The sequence below is a fragment of the Artibeus jamaicensis genome, unplaced genomic scaffold (assembly GCF_021234435.1).
Source record: "Artibeus jamaicensis isolate MK-2021 breed Jamaican fruit bat unplaced genomic scaffold, CSHL_Jam_final contig_1016, whole genome shotgun sequence".
NCBI classification, from domain to species: domain Eukaryota; kingdom Metazoa; phylum Chordata; class Mammalia; order Chiroptera; family Phyllostomidae; genus Artibeus; species Artibeus jamaicensis.
In genome coordinates, this window is record NW_026521195.1 from 8,852,939 (window position 1) to 8,873,763 (window position 20,825).

The 20,825-nt window shown below is 45.8% G+C and overlaps 1 protein-coding gene across 3 annotated transcripts in view; it reads right to left on the bottom strand.

Annotated features, from left to right (window-relative positions):
* Positions 1-17,765, bottom strand: part of ITPRID1 (ITPR interacting domain containing 1) — a 118,071-nt gene extending 100,306 nt beyond the window's left edge. For 2 of the 3 annotated variants that reach the window (XM_037126551.2, XM_037126549.2), the window contains exon 1: positions 17,708-17,765. The gene's annotated coding sequence lies outside the window, so the exon portion shown is untranslated. Of the gene's footprint in view, positions 1-7,082; positions 7,123-17,707 lie in introns of those variants that run through there. The other variant, XM_037126550.2, reaches the window with a different exon arrangement.
* Positions 17,766-20,825: the final 3,060 nt, after the last annotated feature.

Consider the following 20,825-nt stretch of genomic DNA (forward strand, 5'->3'; position numbering starts at 1 on the left):
AACACAAAACTGGAAATCTACTTAAAACATTATGAGCTTTTCGTGTGTGATGACGTGTCGCAGTGTATTTAATGTGTGGCCCAAGACAACTCTTCTTCCAGTGCAGCCCGGAGACACCAAGAGGTTGGACACCCTGAAAATGGCAGAGTCTGCACTTCCAGATGCAAACAGAAACTGAGAGGCCTGGGTGCTGCCTGGGCTTGGCCTGAAAAGGCTGTTCCCCCTGCCCGGGACCAACAGCCCGAGGGAGCAAGGCGTCCTTGAGGGCACATCGTTGATGAACACCCTCCGCCCTGGCCTGAGCAGGCAGCCTGAGGTCCCTGAGACGGTGAGACTTGACTGCTGTAAGCAGCCAGGGGTCAAAACGAAGGTCATTTACACTGGCAGAGCTACCGCTTATGCATGCATGTGACAGCCTCTCTGATGGCATTGCCTCTCCCTGAGTGCCCTGCGGTCATTGTTCAAGAGGTTTTAAACAAGCATTTATGAGGTTGCAAGTTCTAGAGTTAGAGCAGTGAACAAAACCAACAAGGGCCCTCTCCCCATGGAATGGACCTCCTAGCAGGGGAGCCAACAATGAATAACCAGGCGAATAAATGGTAAAATGATTTCAAGCGGTACTAAGAGTTATGAAGGAAATACCACAAGGTGACAAAGCTGCAAAGGATTGGCACAAAGTCCTTTGAACTGGGCGGCGAGGAAAGGCCTTCTGAAGAGGGGAGGATTCACTATCGTGAAGGGTTTAGCCAGGTAAACTGGGGGTTCTCCACTTGCCCCCATCCCTGCTCCACTCTTCCCTACCTTGACTTCCTTCCTACCGGCTGCCAATGGGACTTGGCCGAGGGGAGCCCCCAGGCCGGAGGAGGGAGGGTGGGGTGTTGGTTCTCCTACTCCTTCCCTGTGTAGGACCCAAGCCCTTGCAGACTGGTGGGGACTAAGTCCCTCCTGTACTGGTCCAGCTCCCAGCTCCAGTCTGTCTAGCCTGACAGGTAGCGATGGCCTGGTGCTGTTGCTACTCCCCAGGTTTCTCACCTTTGCTGGTCATTCCCCTCACCCTATTCATACCTCTGCTTCTTCACAATAGTCTCTGCATTAAAAAACCTGGGAAGAATTCTGCTTCTTGCTGGAGTCTGAGCCTATACACCTTGTGGCGATGCAGGGAGGGAGCACTTCAGGCAGAGGGAGCACCAGGATTCCATGGACAAGATGAAAAGGATGGCAGTGAACCTCTGGTGATTTCCAGAAACCAATGAGAAACCACTTTCATATGTAAAATCTCATTTAAATCCCATCACAACACCGAGAGTTTGGGCAGGAATTATTCCCAGGTGCAAAACAAGCCCCCCAAAGCCCAAGAAAGAAATGACTTGTCAAAGGGTAATTCGGATGGTCCATACGAGGCCCTAAACCCAGATGCTCGAACCCAGGCTTCCAGCTCCAAGCCCAGACTTCTCCCTCCACCCCTGTCACCGATCAGGGTGGGGGGGGGTTGGGTAAAGAGAACCCAGGGATGTTTCTCAGGCACTACCTCACCAGTTTCAGCAGCGGCTCCCAAAATCTGCCACACTGACTGCCAACTGGAACCCTTCTTTCAGCCACAGAGCCTTAGGAATCCGCAGACTTGCAAAAACCTCCCCGGGACCAAACGTGTCCCGGCATCCTGTCTTCTTATCAGGAAAGCCATGTGACTAGAGCTTCCAAGTCGATACTTGGTTTCACAGCACATGCATTCCCCACTATCTCTAAACACTTCTTTCCGCTCAATACGCACAAGAAGTCACAAACAGTCCATTTCAGAGGAACTGGAAAAGCTGAATATTTATAAGAATCACTGGATAGAAAAAATTTATAAAGAGAATTATTCTGAAATTCAAATAACAATTGCATACCTAATGTGTTTTGAAGCTGAGAATTTTATATAAATGGTTCTCTTAAAGTGGGCATACCTTTCTAAGTAGAATGATGCCTTCATAAGCTCTGCAGTAAGAATTTAGGATTCTCACAGCAGAATTTAGTCTTAAAAGTGGAGCAAGCCACAGAAAAATCCAGCTTCCAGCAGTAGATCATTCCTTCCAAGACTTCCACAAGTCACCTTCTCATTAACTTAGCACTGGCAGTTGAAAATATCTACCTGCACCTCTGCAATATACCAATAGTTAGTTCTCCAGGGGCTTCCAAGCCAGACTGAACATCTGGGTTTTGCAACGAATGCTAAAGGTCACCAGGTTCAGAGTGGGAGAAGTAGATGGATACATGGGCACACTACCATATGCAGCCACTGAGACAAACTGTTCCTGCTGGTGCTGGCCAGCCTCTCAGCTCTGATGCATTAAGACCACGTGGGGATCTGCCGAAGGATGAACTGTTATAGGGCGTTGGAAAAAGTCCACCTGCTCCTAGTGCACGCACGTTTTCTTCTGGAGGCAGGCAACGTGGTCACAGGCTGCTGGAGTCCATCCCACAGCTTTCCAGTGAGAACAACTTCAGGGAAGTCACCTGATGAGTTGGGCTTCGGTCACACAACTTCCCATGACCAACCAGGACCAACCACAAAGTCCAAGCAGATTACACCTGCCCAACCTGGTTCCCCAGGATCAGTGTCTGTACAAAAATAAGTGGAGGAGAGGCGGGCAGGCGCAGGGCACAGCGGAGGAGGCTCCCTGTCCAGAGGAACACAGTGTCCGCCACAGGCAGCCTCACAGGCTGAGCTGGCTTGTGTCAGCCACACTGACATCCCAGTAGCACACAGTTCGAGGACGGGGCACCTGTTTGAAAGTTGGGACAGACCTCACTGCACTGAGAGTGGGCAGTGCACAGCCCACGGTGGCCTGCAGATGCCGCAGGGTGTGGCTGCCACCCCCAAGCTCACCTGGTCTCCCCCTCTGCGTCTAATCTTACTGCCTTCCTTTTGGGTCTTGAAGCACAGCAGGCCCTTTCCCTCCAACAGGCTTAATGTGTTTCATCCCTTCTCTTTATAAAGGCTTCTCCTTGGCTGTCCGCATGGGAAGATCTCGTCATTCCAGGGTTTCTGTCCTCAGAAAGGGCCTCACTGAATGTGCCTGGAAGTCAGCCTTGCTCTCTGATGTATCAGAGCACTCTGTCAAGTTCTTACAAAATGATATGCCGCCAGTTCGTAATTGATGTATCTGTCTGTGTGACTTCATCGGCCTCACTACAAGACTGTAAGCTCCTTTCATTACCACGTTCCCAGCATCCGTGAGTCTGCCCCACCCATGGTAGGGGCTCATAAGCATTTGCTGAATGAATGGATGGATACATTGTCCAGATAAATGCAGCAGCAAGCAAGGAATAAAAAGTGAAAATAAAATCCAACCTGAAAGGTCAGAGAGAGGATTCAAAGAGGATCCTGGGGAGCAGGGCAGGACCCACAGAGGGCTGCTCCGCTCAGAACACCAGGGGGCGCCATTTGCACGGACTGCAGTGATCCAGGGGGCCCAGGGAGTTAGTATTGTCTGGACCACCTCTTCCCAGTTTTATTCGCCTCCATGATAGGAACAAACCAATCGATTCTAGAAAATGACAGGCTTTTTGAGCCATCTCAAACTTGAGATAAGTACATGTGAAACCAGCTTTATAAAATTATTTCCAAACCACTGCTCACCAAAACATTTGTAATCTACAATAAAAAATGATTGCTAAAAAAGACAAAAAAAAAGAAGACATACAAAATAAAAGCCCACATTTGTAAATGGATTGAGCAAACATAAAATCATTCTGTCCAATTATAATGAAAACATATAAATACTCATAGCTTCTACACTTAATAAATCTCATTGCAGACCAACAGTGGTTAGAGATCAACACTGGTTGTGGGCCCTGTTCGGGGCCCGACGGTTTCCGAGAGAGCCTGAGTCAGAGTGAAGGCTGGGGCCCTGGGCTCAGTGCCTTTCACACCCCACATGGAGTGTGCAGGGGGACCCCACGAGAAGGGCAGGATGAAGAGAGTGAGGTGGGTTGTATACACGCAGGGGAGAATACTTTTTTCATTAAATTTTAAAATTGTGTTCTTTATAGGTTTTTGCATTAATTTTGACTCTTAAAAATGTTATGTTAAAATAATATTTGGGGAGGTTTTTTGATGCCCCCTTAAATTATGCATCCAAGGTGAATACTTAACTTACCTCTCCCTAGTCTTGGCCCTAAGAAAATGTACGAGTTACTATTCTTATATACACAGAAAATTAGGCTAAGCAAGGCTAATTACTCAGTAGGTAAATAAGTGCCGGAGACCTGAGCACAGGCCTAACCCAAAGTCCACATCCTTTTCATTGTACCACACGACTGCCCATGTGGGGCATTTGGCATCCATTCATCCACTCATTCATTCACTAGCAATGCCAACAAAGGTCAACATTAAGAGTATGTTCCTCTTCTAGCTGGAAATGGACAAGTTAGGAGCAGTAAGAAGGGACCCAATGATCAATGACCTTGAATGTGAAAATGAGGAATACGGATTTTATCTGGGGTTACTGGAGCATTCTAGAAGTGACATGGTCGGCTCTGATATCCAGGAAGTTAACTCCGAGTGCCATGGGTGACTTGGCAGAGTGGAGTGGGGTAGAGTGGAGACAGGTGCCTGGTTAATGGAAGGGTAGAGCAAATTGGTAAAAAAAAAATGAAAAAGAAAGTGAAGACACTGGTCACATTGGGAGATAGATTCTTATCACTGCTTTTTGAGGATTCAGGACAAGAATGAAATTACCCCTGCTCCCCCCAGTCTGTGCCCCATCAAGAGATAAGGAAAGAGAGAGCACAGGTCTAGTGGAGAAACCAAGCAGCACATAACTGTGCAAGAGGGGTGTGGTGGGGGACAAAGAGGAAACCTCGGTAGAGTCTAGAGTGAGGAAAACGGGTGCAAGGAGCCGTGGAGATGCAAGACACTGGTAGAGGAGAGAGCAGAAGGCAGGCAGCATCTGCGTGCTCAAGGACAGGAGGGAGGAGGGAGGCGGGAGTGGGTGGAAACAGCAGTCAGACTCTCAGCACCACTAAAATTGTCCCTGCCACTTGGCAGGAGCCAGTTCAGATGCCCCAGATCCACGAGCCAGGCCCTTCTCCTCATTCACGGAGCTGCACAAATTGGTGAGATTCGTGGACCGAAGGATCCCTTGGCAAATATCAGTTCTATTCTCAGGGGCATTTTAAGCTCTCAAAGCTGTGTTTATTGAAGTGATGACAATGACAATGAGTTATTTCTGCCAGAGAAAAGAAGTTTCTATAAGAAATGTAGTCAGGCTGATAAAAAAGTTTGTAGAACAGTTAAAACACATACAATGCTTTTTAAGAAAAAAGATGAATTTAGGGTCTAAATTAATATGTGATAGATATTACCTATGACTCAATCTTCAGAGACCCCAAACAGTCCTCTTTTCATTATTGACCATTTGAATAACGAGAAAAAAAAGACCCCTGACACTGTGGACAACTTCACAATCCTCTGAGGTTTTTTTAACCACATTATGCATTAATTTTTATATTTGCATTTGTTTTGCATATGCATTATGCAATGGTTGAGTCAAAAATTGTATCAACTAGAAAGGGCAGGAGTTACTATTCCCATTTCGCAGAAGTAAAAGCTGAGGCCCTGAGTGGTGCAGAAATTAGCCCAAGGTCACGCATGTGCTAAGTGTAAGAGCTGACCCTGGGATCCAGCTCTCTGGACTCAGACAGTTCTTACCATAATTCCCACCATTCACCCTGAGCAGCCTGCACTGTGTGGCTTTTCTGGAAGTGCAGCCCGCTGATCCCTGTGGGGAGAACCCCCGCCCTCTTTCAGGATCCAGCTTCACGTGGCCTCCAATGTTCTCATAACGCTTAGAAATATACATCTTAATATATCTTCCTTATGTGCCTATTCCCACTGGGCTGTGGACTCCTTAAAGCGCTCTTTGTATCCTTAGGGCCTAGAAATGGATACTTAATAAAAATAACAATAAATAGTGACAATGCCTACCATTACACAGTGCTTACTGTGTTCCCAGGAGTAAACTGGGGTATGCGATTGTGCATGCACACGGGTGTGTATTTAAATAATCTTCACCAGAACCCTGTGAGGTTAACGCTATCCTTATTCCTATTCCACAGATTAAAACACAGAGGCAAATACATGAACTGTCTAGGCAAACATCACACAACTCGCACATGGCAAAACAGAGTTTTGAACTCAGGACCAGAATTTTCTGGCTCTTGATTGCAATGCACAGAGTGCTCTCCAAGTTTTGGATGGAAGATTAAAACACAGGGTGAGAGGCGAAGAGAATGATGAGAATGGCCACAGCTGAGAGGACCAGAGCTGGGGTGCAGTTCAATGAGAGAACAGAGGTGGGTGAGGCTGGAGTGTCCCCCAGGTGGAGAGGATGGTGCAGACAGAGGGGGTGGTGTGAGCAGACCTGACTCAGGAAAGACTGCAGGGTGGCAAGAGAACACTAGGGAGCCGAGCTCGGCTGCAGAACTCCAGGGCAATCTCGAATCCCAGCGTTTTGGTTACTTGGTGCTTTTCTGCAGCTGGCATTAGGACTTTTGTGGACCCACGGCACTTTTGCCCTCATGGGCCCCCTCTTTCATAAACAGTTTAAAAGTTTATATTTAACAACTGCATTGGTATAAAGATGAGTGCATTAATGTTATATATTAAAATATTTTATTCAAGCTAAAGTACATTTTTCTCTTCTGATGTTACGAGAAATTCAAGATGGGCCCTGAAAGTCTTGTGGGTCCTAGAAAGGGTGCCTTCTGTGCCTAAGGAACAAACTGGCTCTGACTTCTCCCCTTAATTGTGCAAAACCAGACCCTCGGCTGCTCCCTCTCAGGGGTGAACTGAAGGTGACTCTGGCAGGGTTAGTCCTCACAGGTCACCATTTATTATGAGTTTCCTTATCTACGAGGTAAGAAAAACAGTTTCTATCACCTCTGAGGGGCTTTGGACTAAAATTTATGTGCTACCTTTTTTTTTAAGGTACTTTCAGAGCTCACAAATCTCCTTTAAGTGTAGCATCCAGTTACACTCTCACAGACCCCCATCACTCCTCTGTGGAGAGCGGCAGGCAGCTGCCTTCCCAGCTCACCTGTGGCAGAGGCAGAGACGAGCCTGGGTCTTCTCTCACGCACAGCTCAACACTGGTGGGGCCGTTCCGGGAAACTATGCCTGGGACAGAAGAGCTCTCAACACCACAGGAAGTTCACAGAGTCAGGCACACACAGTATGTCATGAACTTGGAGCTGGCCACTTGGAGTGGCGAACTCTGTCCTTGGTTTGGGGTCAGAGACATGGGATCTTCTTGCAGCTTTCCGTCTGCACACGTGTGCCCTGGGCCACGGTGCTCGACCATCCGGTGCACCGCTCCTGGTATTAGTCACTTGCTGCCGTGACCCGACACCACGGATGGGGGAGCTTCAACAACAGAGACCCCTCATTTCTCACAGCTCCAGGCATCAGGAACCCTGGATCACGGTGTCCGCTGGCTCATTTCTTGCCGAGAGCTCTCTTCCTGGCTTGTGGGCAGTCGCCACCAGCATGTCCACCACCATTGGGTTTGTCCACACAAGGCCTTTCCTTGGAGCAAATTCAAAAAGAGAGGTGCCTCTTTCTCTTCTTACAGGTTTAGGTCCACTAATCCCATCGTGAGGGCCCCACCCTCGTGGCCTGGTCTGACTCTAATCACCCCCAAAGACCCACCTCCTAACACCGTCCTGCTGGGATTGGGGCTTCAACACAAAGGGGGTGTGCAATTGTAAGACACTTTCATAAAGAGTGAATAATATCTGTAGTTTTGAAAAGACTACTTCTTAGATTTCGTCCCTGTTCCTGCTTCTGTGGCCTGCCCACTAGCAGGTGATACCTTGAACCCCGTCACTGACTTCCAGACCCAATGCAGAGCTGGTGGGCAGGAGAGGTCGGGCCTGGTCACATCCACAATCATTACACACTGCAGTGACCTGGACACCAGGCTGGACTCCAGCAGGGCCACAAAAGGAGATGAAGGTACGTGGCCACACACTAACGCTGGTGTCTGGGCTGACAGCGCTGAGTCTAAATGGAATGTACGTTCAAGAAGAAGAAAATGGCCCCAATAAATAGGACACTAGGGGCCAAACCAGGGGGAGAAGCAGGGAGGGCAGTAGGGAGGAAAGCTACGGAGCCTCCCTCCTTTCCCTGGGCTGGTTTGTTCTCCCCCTTCTGCATGCCACAAAAAGAGAAATTGGAATAAAACCACCTAACGGGCAAAAAAATGTGTTTGTACAATTTCCTAATGCAGCTGTAAAAGTTGGCCTGATTCTAGTCAGGTAAACGTTCTCACCACCCTCCTTCCCACCCACCCCCCACCCCCCACGGGCCAGGCTAATAAGAAAAGCATTGTATTGAGGAAGTTTGGGCATGAATGTTATCACTCCCCAAACAGTTCTGAGCAATGGAAGGGGAGGCATTACTACGAACTTTTAAAACTCCTACCACTTTGAAATTATCACGTAAGAATTGTCACAGGGGAAGACAGTACAACTGTGCTTTCTCCTTGTTTTACACCACAGGACTGAAAAGGGAGTTGAAGGAGATTAATTACATTCCCTGCTAATCAATGCAAAGACATATTTTTCTGCTTCTCCATCCCATAATTTTTATTTCATCTAGTTTGGGCTTTTTTAGGGTTGCCAGATGTCCCGGTTTCAGTGGGACAATCCTGTGTTCTGAAGGTATGTCCCATCTGCTCTTGAAAATATTTCCGTTCACTGCTCTCTTGTGGACCGTGGGGTTTTTAGAGCTGCCAGCCAGAGTGCTGCTGCTGGAGAGAAGATGATGAATTACTGTAACACTATAAAAAAATCACTCGTATCCACCACCACCCCACCTTAGCAAGGCTGTGAATTAATTCTGCAAGAATCTTTGTCATGAAAGGTGAATCTCCAAGTCTCTGTGTGGGAACTGGAGGCTCTTTCCAGGATGGCTTGAGAGGACAAAAGAGCAGGCAGGGCAGCCACGGGTGTGTGACATGATTCCTGGACTTGCTGGCAGAACAGCTGGCTCTGCCCTTTTCCAGAAGAGTAACTTTGGGCCAGGGAGTCAAGAGAAGAAACTGCTTTTTGAGCATGTGCTGTCTACCTGGTGGGACACTAAGCACTGGGGATGAAGTGTCTGATTCATCATTGCAGTGGTGTGGGGCCGTGCCCCCATTTTACAGCTAAGGGTGGTGAGGCTGGCTCCTCCGACTCCAGAGCTCCACAGCACCAAACCCATGCTCTGCTTCCCACAGATCACTCACTTTTTTCCTCCAGTGAACAGAAGGACCAGTCATCGACAACTTGCAAGGTATGAAACAGAAGCTGACCCATAAGGTTTCCTCCAGGGCTCCTATCACGGAGGTAGGGGAGCTTGTTCGGGAGCATCCTGTCTGTGGGAGGTTTTACACACACAGGTTCCATGGCGCAAACATTCTAAGGACTTTTTAACTTGACCTCGGTCTAGGTGTCAATGCCAGCACTGTCAGAGATAAGGTACACAATCTCAGGTCTAAGGAACCAAATTGTCTTCATCCTTCGTATTCTTACATTCCTCATTTCTCCTAACTGAGGCATTGGAACAGCTGCTTCATGCCGGCCGTCACCCAAATAGCTGTCACTCCTTACATCATGAACAGCAACTGTAACTTGCTGAGAGTGAGTGGACCCTATATATTTAGACAGAACAAGACCCGAACAGCAGAGGCCAGACTTGGCAAACACGGACGGTGGCTGCTCTCCTAGGCAACGGGGTAACTGACGTCTGGGGGACAGACACTGCAGGGAAAGCCGTGTCACCACGAGGCAAATGAGAATGTTCTGGAAGCCTGTGGGAGATGAACCGAACACTTCTTTAGTGCACACGGCACCATTTCCATCACTCCAACAGCTCGTGTCTCCTCCAGGGCCACCGCCCTTTTTGGGTGCAAGGTCTCGATGGAGAGGCCACAATGGGAAGAGTCAACAGTCTCCAACCAGGGGGCCTTCGTCAGCGTATCTAGGTAACAAAGTGCAAGTGTGGTGGAGAACCCAAAATACTGCTCGCATGTGCGCTGTCATCGCTCTGGACACTGGCTGGCAGGGAGCCCACCGCACAACCAGCCGACGCGCCCTGTTGTTCTCCTCCTGCCCTTCACGAAGGCCTGTTCTCCCGGCAGCGATGGGCATCTTCTTAGATCGTAGCTCCTTGCACTCCGCCCCTTCCCCACCTCCCTCTCTCCCTTCCCAGGAGTCAGGAGTTTTAATCTTATAAATCGTAGAAGCACTTCAGGGGGCTGTTCTTTTTCCAAAAGTATGTGTACATATGCACAGTCCATGGGATTCTCAAAGGGACCCAGGACACCAAAGTCACGAAAAACCAGCCCCTCCTCTGGCATCACAGGGCCAAACACAGCAATCTGGATGTGAGGTAGGAACCCCAGCCAATGTCCGTGTAAAAGAGAGTTGTTTCTAACCCTGATTCCCTATATTACCACAAGCAGATTGCTTTCGCTCCAAATTCCTCTGCTTCTTCAGTGTGCAGTGGGCTCAGGCTGTCCCTCCCTTACTCTGCAGCCCCTCTCCTGCCCTGCAGCTGCCGCTCCGGTGCACGGGGGCTCTCCCAGGTCTCAGTGCTCCACAGCTGGTAACATCTCCGCTTCCCTGCCTGCGACCTCTCACAGTCCTAGCACCCTGCACAATAACGGTGTATTTGCGCACCAGTATCCCCTCTATTGGCATTATCCTGGCAAGTGAAGGCTTACTCACTTACCACCAGTGACAGGCAGTGGGAATGAATGAAGGTAGGAATTCAACGAGACTCAGCTTCTCCCGATTCCCACACACCTGGCCACCTTGCTATAGAAATAAAGAAGAAATTAGCTCTGTGGGCATGAGTTTCTAAGGGCGCAAGAGAGCAGGGTGAAGGCGGCCTAACTGACTCTTGGCTTGTGATGTGCAGAGTGGCACCAGGGTGGCTCCGAGTCACGGGGGAGTGACATACAGAACAGGAACCACAGCCCAATAACGCTGCCATAACCGTGTGTGGGGCCGGGCGGGTGCTGGACATACCAGGGTATCACTCTGTAAATTCTGTAAATGTCTAATGTGAAACTAATATAAAATAATATTGAATGTGCCCTGGCTGGTGTAGCTCAGTGGATTAACCACAGGCCTGCGAACCAAGGATTGAGGTTTGATTCCCCCTCAGGCACATGCCTGGGTTGCAGGCCAGTTACCAGCAGGGGGCGCATGAGAGGCAACCATACATTGATGTTCTCTCCCTCTCCTTCCCTTCCCCTCTAAAGATAAATAAAATCTTTTAAAAATAATATTGAATGTCAACTGTAATTGACAAACATAAATAAATAAAAGTGACTGGTTTCGAGGGAAAAAGAGATTTCTAGGCACTGTCCACAGAGATTCTGACCCCATTTGAGATGGGGCACCTGAAAGTGAACTTTTAACATGTTCCCAGGTGGTCCCGCAGGCTTAGGCTGGTCAGGAGAACCCATGTTACTGGACTAGAAGACCACTGCAGCCTCTTTCCCGAGATTGGAAACGGGTCTGAACAACTAAGGAGCCACTGGATTTCCTTGATTGTCCTCTGGGTGGCGCTATGCAGAAGCTTCCCAGAAAAAGAAGGCCGCCTTCCTTTGGACTCTGGCCTGGCCTGCAAGTGGACTCAAGATTGCCAACACCAGGAATTTACACTGAGGCTGCCTGGCACGTGTGAGCTTCTCATCCAGATTTCTCTACTCACTCTGATTTGCGGGAGCGAGCACCATGCCCAAGTAGGGAAGATGTGTCTGGGGCCCAAAGGTGCCTGTCTACTGCTCACACAGACAGTGAGATGAAAATGGCTTGGGGCTCAGTTACTCGACTTGGTACTTTCCTCCTTGGCTGTTATTTTTAATTACAGAAGTAATGCATGTTGTTGTACATGATTTCCAAAAAAGCATATAAACAAAAATAATTTTTAAAAGTCACCTAACATCACACCACCCACAAATAACCACTGTTAACATTTAATGCATATTCTTAAAAGGATACTGTTGGGTAGAATGCTTTTTCTGACTTAACAATGGAACAATAACATTTTCCGGGCTAATAACCATCCTTAAATTATCTTGAAAAGCTGCGCTACACTGTAGTATTTCAGTTATGATGAACCACGGTTTACTTAACCAATTCCATATTGTAGGACATTAATCTCTCTCTTCCCTTCCTCCCTCTCCTTTTTCAGCATCTGGCTTTTATAACCAATTCTGTCATCAGCATTCTTACAGTTACCTGCCTAGTAATTCCCTAAAGGATGGGTTCCTGGAAACAGAATGTCTGGGAAAAGGACACGTAATTACAGTTTATGGTTCTTACCACTCTGGAAAGGGGGTCATGTTATTCTGTGCACAAAGAGGGGTAGGAGGGACCTCCCTGAAGGGATGCTCTGAAGTCTTCTGAGAATCTGTCCTGCTGCTAGTCAGGCCGAATTTGATGGTCAATGAGCTTACCAGCCCTGCATCTGAGGGAGGCAGAGAACCACGGCCATGGAATACCTGCACAGAGGGGCCAATGGCTCTGCATGGTCCCAAATGAGCAGTTGGATAGTGGGCCTGCTCATCCTGTCCGTCCTTACCTGTTGGGCTTGAGAGCCTGGGCATTTACTGGAATTACCCCAGAATTGCTCCATGAGAAGAACAGCGGGCCATGGTGGCGACAATGCAAACAGCAGCTCATGTAAATTCAGGGTCAGCCCCAGCGTCTCCTCAGCTCTCCTGTGGACAGTGACAATGACTTTCTTTCCTTCCTGCTGCTCTGAATTCCCTAGGTACAGGTGCTGGGAAAGTGGCTGGGACTTCATGCTTTGCCCTAGTGTGGGTTATGAGCTACCAACGACACTCAGGCAAAGTGTCGGAATCTGCTCCATCCCAACACGAGGAAAGGGGGAATGGGCTTCCATGGCCAGCCCTGAAATCCCATGTGGCCATGAGGCTAGGATGGAGGAAACCCACACGGTAACACAGAACGCCGAAAACCACAGGCCCGAACCAGCCAAGGACGGAGGAGTAAAAAGAGGAAGGAAAGCTGCCAGAGGGTACCAGAGGCAGCGCTCCAAGTTGGACACGGAGCTCAGAACCTGAAGCCATGAAATCGAGAACAAGGACAGGGGGCTGGAGAGCGTGGGCACAACCTAGAGCACCTTGTTGCTTCGAGTCTGCTTCATCGGCCTACATGGACATGGTGCCTGGATGGATCACTCACAGCCCCCTGCCCTCCACCACACACACAAACTCACAAGCCTCCTGCCCGAAGGCCTAAGGACAAAAAAACTGGCACAAACGGCCAGATCTCCAAGTGCACAATATTATGGTCATTATAAAGCAGCCAAGCTACAGAACTGACCTCTGTCAGCCAGGGTGGGAGATAGTATTTTACAGACAAAAACTATCAAGGAAGAAACCCCCCTGGCATGGGGTCCAGGGAAGCCACGTGCAAACACCCCCATCCGTTTCTGCTGCTCGCTGCCACTGCACCGGGGGAGGCACCGCCCCAGAGAGGGCCAGAGGCCTCCCCCCCGGCACAAGGCCTGGCGGGCGCTTAGCCGGTGTGCAGGGAAGAGACGGGCCTGGGCGCACGCTTGGATACCCCTGAGCTGTCTGCCATGGGAGAACTCATTTGTTTCCCAGTTTCAAAACTAATAATTACATTTGCTTTCCAGTGTTGCCATAGAATTCTGCATGCTGTAACAATACAGTGCTGACTGAAAAGCAAGCAGAATATAAAATTATGTATATGGTATAATTTCAACTCTGCATAAATGTTTATGCATACACACGGAAAAGGTACTGGAAGGAAATAAACCAATATTTTGACAGTAGGAGCAAATTCTAACCTTTGATCTATTTGGCCTTCCCTGTGCCACCAACCAGCCTGTACCACAAGCCGGCTGGAGTGCAGGCAGGGGTTTTTGTGCGACTCAGGAAATGAAAGAACAGGCTGCAGCCCCAGAAGAGTGAGGTCCCGCCCCAGTCGAGTACTAACGGCAACTACTGTCTTCCTGTAGCTTTTCCACATTCCTTAATTTTGTTCCCTCTGCTTTCCTCTGTAATAAGTTTGAACCTGTTGAACTGTTTGTGCCCTTTCAGAACCAAGGCAGGTAGCTGTCGATTAACTAATCGGTTGCCAGGAGGCAGGCATGACAAACACCGTCGGCAGGGATCTACTGATCACACTTGGGGGAACTGCAGAATGAACAGCAGGTAGTTCTGACCCCATGACACAGCTTTGGGGGCTGCATTCATGTGACCTGTGTGTGCCATTCACTGGTTAAAAAGTGAATAACGTATGTCATCAGCAAGACATATGTGAACTGGGGGGACCAACTGTGTAGTGAGAGGTAGCTTGGATGAAGCAGGAAAGATCACGTGTGACAGTGAATGACACAGGGTCTGACCCGAGTGCGCATCTGCCTGCTACACTGCCAGCCGTGTGAGCTGGGAGAGCTCACACTCACTGAGCCTGCTTCTTCTGTTTGTTAAATGGAGATGTAATGCCTATCCTCTTGGTAAATAAAGTTTATTAAAAAATGAGTGCTGCTAGCCATCAGAGAGATGCAAATTAAAACCACAATGAGATAACACTTCACACCAGTCAGAATGGCCATCATAAACAAATCAACAAACAACAAGTGCTGGAGAGGTTGTGGAGAAAAGGGAACCACGGTACACTGTGGTGGGAATGTGGTCTGGTGCAGCCACTGTGGAAAACAGTATGGAATTTCCTCAGAAAAGTAAAAATGGAATTACCTTTTGACTCAGCAATCTCACTGCTGGGATTATAGCTTAAGAACCCTGAAACACCAATTCAAAAAACCTATGCACCCCGATGTTCATAGCAGCAAAATTTCCAATGGTCAAGTGCTAAAGTGACCTAACTATCCATTAGTAAATGAGCAGATCAAAAAGCTATGGTACATTTGCACAATGGAATACTATACAGCAGAAAGAAAGAAGGAGTTCCTACCCTTTGTGAGAACATGGATGGATCTGGAGAGCATTGTGCTAAGTGAAATAAGCCAGGCAGTGAGGGACAAATACCGTATGATTTCACCTATAAGTGGAACCTAATCAACAAAATGAGCAAGCAAGCAAAATGTAACCAGAGACATTGAAATAAAGAACACACTGACAGTAACCAGAGGGGAGGGTGGAGGGGATAATGAGGGAAGGATTTTCAGGAACAACTATAAAGGACACATGTACAAAACCAAGAGGGGGTGGAAGCAGGGGAGGGAGGTGGGAATAGCGGAGGTCAGGCTGTGAGGGAGTGGTGGGAGGAAATGCAGACAACTGTACTTGAACAACAATAAAATAATTTTCAAACAGTAAGTGCCAGAGGTCACAGTACTATTGCCCTCCCACGTATCTTCTCAGCCTTCAACCCAGACTAATGCAGAGCCCAGCGAAGATCATCTGCGAGATGCTCTGCATCCGAGGGAAGTGCCCTAGCCCAGAGGCTCACACCTAAGCCTTTCTTACCTGTTTCCACGGACTCTACCTGCACCTGGTCCAGAGGTGTCTCCATGGAATTCATGGGGAGCTAGTCTCTCCCCATCCCAGCCTGCAGCTCTAGCTTTGCTAAGTACTGTATCTGTTCCCTTTGCAGTCTGGGGCGGGTGCCAAGACGATCATATGTTTCCGGTATTTAGAGTGCCTTTTAGGAGAAATTGATTGGTGCTCAGAAATACTGTCACTTAATATGACTATTTTCTTCACTTGACAATAGTAAAAAGTAGCAAAGCTGTTGCTCTTAAAATATGTATCCATGAATTCTGAATTTCCAAAGACTAATTCACCTGGTTTGAATAAGTATATACAATATTTAATCTTTTCTTTTAGCAATTCTTTTTTTCTATGAAAAGTAAAAATCTGTTGCCTGCCCATTAAACTAGATCAAACAAGCATTTTTTCCAGCCTCCAGCCTCCAAAAAGCCCTAAGTCTATCTGATAAATACCCAAAACTTGAATATTCTTTGTGAACTACAATTCCATACATTAATTTTTACTGCAACAATAGAGCTGACCTCGCCTATACGGTCAAGTATCTGATGACAGATTTCCAGCCAGAAGTGGCCATTTGAGTAACAATGACATCGAGAGCAGACGAGCCACCTACCCTCATCTCAAGTACCTGCAGAGCATAGAGGCTAAGCATCTGAGAGATCCCTTGCACTTGTGCACACAGTCCCTTATCACCACCTTCTCTCAATTCTATCTCCATATGCAATTTCTTTTTAACTGTAAAGAGGCCCCATAATTCTTGAATTGCTGACATTTAGTTTGTTACCTAGTATATGCTTTACCCTGAAAAATATCCCACCGCTTCCCTTGGTATCTGTTCTTAACACAGGGCGGGCTTTCCCCCCTCCTCTGCGGCCCCTTCCCAGTCACACAAGCCAGCTTATTCGTTCTGTGGGACTGGGCTGCTGCTTCTCTCTCCCACTGTTCTGTGCTTAGCCTCGGCCAAGACCTCAATCACCAATTATACACTGGTGACTTTCAACTTCATGTCTCCAGACCAGAGATTTCCTTTGATCTCCAAATGTGTGAATCCCTAAGATTACTTACTGCAGCTCCTTTAGGTATTTCAAAGGGACTTTGGCTTCAACTTCTCATGTGCTTCTGAAATCAACCTTATGGGAATCAGTCTTCCCACCATGATTCTGGTCCTTTATCAGTGTTTCCTTTGTCTGTGAGTGGCCAGAACTCACCAAGCTTGGCACTCTCTTCCACATTAACATGTGTTAAATAGATACACACATGCACGAATATATGTGTGCATGCATACAAAATGGCACACGTAGAAATGAATCTCGTTTTATCACTTGCTAAACCTCAGAGTCTTGATGACTATTTTCATTTATCTACTAGGGTAAGTAAAAATCACTCATTTAAAAACAAACATGGTGTTGAATTCTACACAAGTAAAATACTTATCTCTGCACACACTGAACTTTTTCCATCATAATTATTGCTAGTATAGCCTAAGTTGTCATCTGTCATTTCAAACAACTGGTTGAGTTTTGTTTTTTGACTTCTCATTTCCCCATTCAGCAGAGAGCTCTTATGCTGATGTCTTTCGGATGGAATCACACCCCTAATTTCACTGCTACCACAGGTCAGCTACCCATCTATTTCCTGATCTAAAAGCAAGGATGAGAAGGGACTACATATACTGTTTTATTTTTTAAGTAGAAGCAAGTGATTAAAAGATTCCAAATGCCCCATTTCTTACTTTCATCCAGATGTAGCCATTAAGGACAACTTCATCTTTCCAAACATTTTCTAAATATTTAATTTCCCATTTACTGCTAGCATTTGTACCCAGGATTGGCTACATAATTTGTGAGGTCCAGTGCAAAATGAAAGAATTTCAGAACAGCAACAGCCAAGCATTAAGTTTGGGGCCCTTCCAAGCATGGGCACAGGCCACACAGCCATGAAGCAGATTGCATCTACAGCTTTCCTAGAGTTTTCTTTCAACCCTGTGTACTCCAAACACCATGTCTCCATTTCTTCTGAAATTCCCATACTTTCTTTAGCTTCTTCTGCCATAATCACCTGTTACTCAGTCATTCAACAAACCCTGAAGGAAGGGCTCTCATGTATCAGGCCCCGGGCTAAGTGCAGGAGATACAGAGATAAATAATGATGATTCTTACCCTCAGGGACCTGAAGTCTTTCTCCACAGGACTTTCGGTACCAATCTCTGAGTTGAAGTCTCTTCATGGGATAACAGCTGACTTCACCTGGTTGTGGTTGAAAAAGATACATTCTATGACATGTATCTTTTTAAATAATTGACATTTGCCTCGCATATGTTGTATCCTAGAAAATATTTCATCACTAAAGAAGAATAGGTGTGATGTTAGGCAGAGTGTTCTGTTAGATCTAGTTGGCTTATTGTGTTAAGTTCTCTGTTTTCTTACTTGTCATTGTTGTGGTTGTTCTTTTCATTATTGATAGTGGGCATTAAAGTCCCCAATTATCATCGCAGACCTGTGTTTCTCCCTTCAATTCTGTCAACCTGGCTTCATGTAATTTGATGGTCCGTTGTTAAGTACATAAATGTTTGTAACTGTTGTATCTTCTTGCTATATTGAACCTTTTATTAATATATAATGCCCTTCTTTGTCTTTCAAAAGCTTTTTAATTTAAAGTCTACTTCGTCTGACTAGCATAGCCTCCTTTGCTCTTTTGTTTTCTATTTGCATGGAATATCTTTTTCATCTGCTCACTTTCCATCTACTTGTATCTTCTGTAGACAGAATATAGTTGAATAATGCTTGTTTGCCCATTCTGCTAATCTATATCTTTTAATCAAAGAGTTTAATTTATGTTTAAAGAACTTACTGATAAGGAGAGACTTCCGTCATTCACAATTTCTTTTCTATATGCCTTATCTTTTTTGTCCCTCACTTTCTTCTTTTATGTGCATATTGTCTTTTTTTGTGTTTTGCCCTTTGTTTCCTTAGTGTGCATATTGTCTTCTTTTGTTTTTAGTTGATTTTTTGGAGAGAAATGTTCACATTTCTTTCTTATTTCCTTTTGTGTATATTGTATGCATACAATATACACAATTTTCTTTGTGGTCTCCATGGAGATTACCTTTAACATCCTGAAGTTATTATACTCTAATGAGAACGTGTACCAACTTAATTTCAATAACAGAACACTCTACTCCTTTACAGCCCCAGCCCCATCTCTTTTGGCTTTTGAAATCACAAAATTAAATCTGGATATATTGTATGCCCTAAAACATAATCTTTATTTTAAATGCATTAGTTTATTGAATTATGTTTTAAAAAGTAGAGTTACATACCATTGTAACAAGAACACTAGCTTCTGGATTTGCCTGTTAGTTTACCTTTACTGATATCTTCATTTCCTCATACAGCCCTGAGTTACTGTCTAGTTTCCTTTCACTTTGGGGCACTGCTTGCCGGGCAGGTCTAGTGGTAATAGACTTCCTCAGCTTTTGTTTATCTGGGAAGTCTTAATTTCTTCCTGACTTGTGCAGGTCAATTTTGCTGGATATAGTATTCTTGGTTGATAGATTTTACTTTTAGCCCTTTGAATATATCTGCCCATTGCCTTCTGCCATCCAACGTTTCTGATGAGAAATATGCTAAAAATCTTATTGAGCAGGCCTTATATGTGACGATTTTTTCTTGCTGCTTTCAAGATAGCCTCTTTCCTTGACTTTTGATCATTTGATTATACTGTGTCTCAAAGACTTTGAGTTCATCTTACTTGGAGTTCACAGGGCTATTTAGATCTTTATATTCATATATTTCATCAAGTTTGGGAAGTTTTGAGCCATTATCTCTTCAAATATTCTCTCTTCCTCTTATTCTCTTTCTCTCCTACTCCTTAGGCTCTCCCAGTGCACATGCTGCTCTACTTAACAATGCCCCACAGGTCTCCTAGGCTCTGTTCATGTTCCTTTAATACTTCTACTCTATGTTCCTTAGACTTGATAATTTCCATTGTCCTGTCTTTACATTTACTGGTACTTTCTTCTGTTTTCTAATCTACCTTTGAATCACTCTAGTGCATTTTCATTTTAGTTACTGTACTTTTTGACTTCATAATTTCATTTTGGCCTCTTTTTAGGTTTTCTATTTTTGATTGATGTATCCATTTTGTTCATTCATTATTTTATTGACATTATCCCCATCCCTTGTTCTTTGAGCATCTTCAAGAAAGTTGTTTTAAAGTCTTCGTCTAGTAGATCTGCCATCAGTTCTATTTCAGTGACAGTTTCTGTTGACTTATTTTTTTCCATTAAATGGACCACATTTTCCTGCTTCTTCCTATGCCTTGTGATTTCTTGTTGTTGTTGAAAACTGGATATTTGAGTCTAATAAAGTTGTAACTCTAGAAATCAGATTCTCCCTCTTCTTCAGGGTCATTGTGGAGAGTTCTTTTTCTATTGTTTATTTTTTTAAATTAATTATTGTTCAATTACAGTTTTCTGTCTTTTACTCCCATCCCAGCCCACACCCCCAGGGCTCCCCACCTCCCTCCCATTTCCTCCCCCTGCCTTAGTTTTTGTCCATGTGTCCTTTATACTTATTCCTGTGAATCCTTCCCCTTTTCCCCTGAAATTTTCTCCCCTCTCCCCTGTGTTTCCCTGTCAGCCTGTTCTGTATTTCAGTGTTTTTGGTTATATTTTGCTTGCTTGTTTGTTTTGTTGTTTAGGTTCCTGTTAAAGGTGAGATCATATGGTGTTTGTCTTTCATCGCCTGGCTTATTTCACTCAGCATAATGCTTTCCAGTTCCATCCATGTTGTTGAAAAGGGTAGGAGCTCCTTCTTTCTTTCTGCTGCATAGAATTCCATTGTGTAAATGTACCATAGTTTTTTGATCCATTCATTTACTGATGGGCACCTAGGTTGCTTCCAACTCTTGGCTATTGTAAATTATGCTGCTATGAACATTGGTGTGCATAGGTTCTTTTGGATTAGTGTTTTAGGGTTCTTAGGATATAATCCTAGCAGTGGAATTGCTGGGTCAAAAGGCATATTCATTTTTAGTTTTCTTAGAAAATTCCATACTGTTTACTGTGGGGAGTTCTTATTGCATTTGTTTACTATTGTAGACTGACTCTGTACCAAGTACCCAGGATCACCCTGCAGCATAAACCAAAGATCTTATCAGAACTTTTCTGAGCTGGAGCCTTTCTCCAGACACATGTAGCCACTCTCTAAATGTTCCCTTGAATGCATTTGCTTTTCAAAGTCCTAGTCTTCAACGTCTAGCTTCTAACAGGGCAAA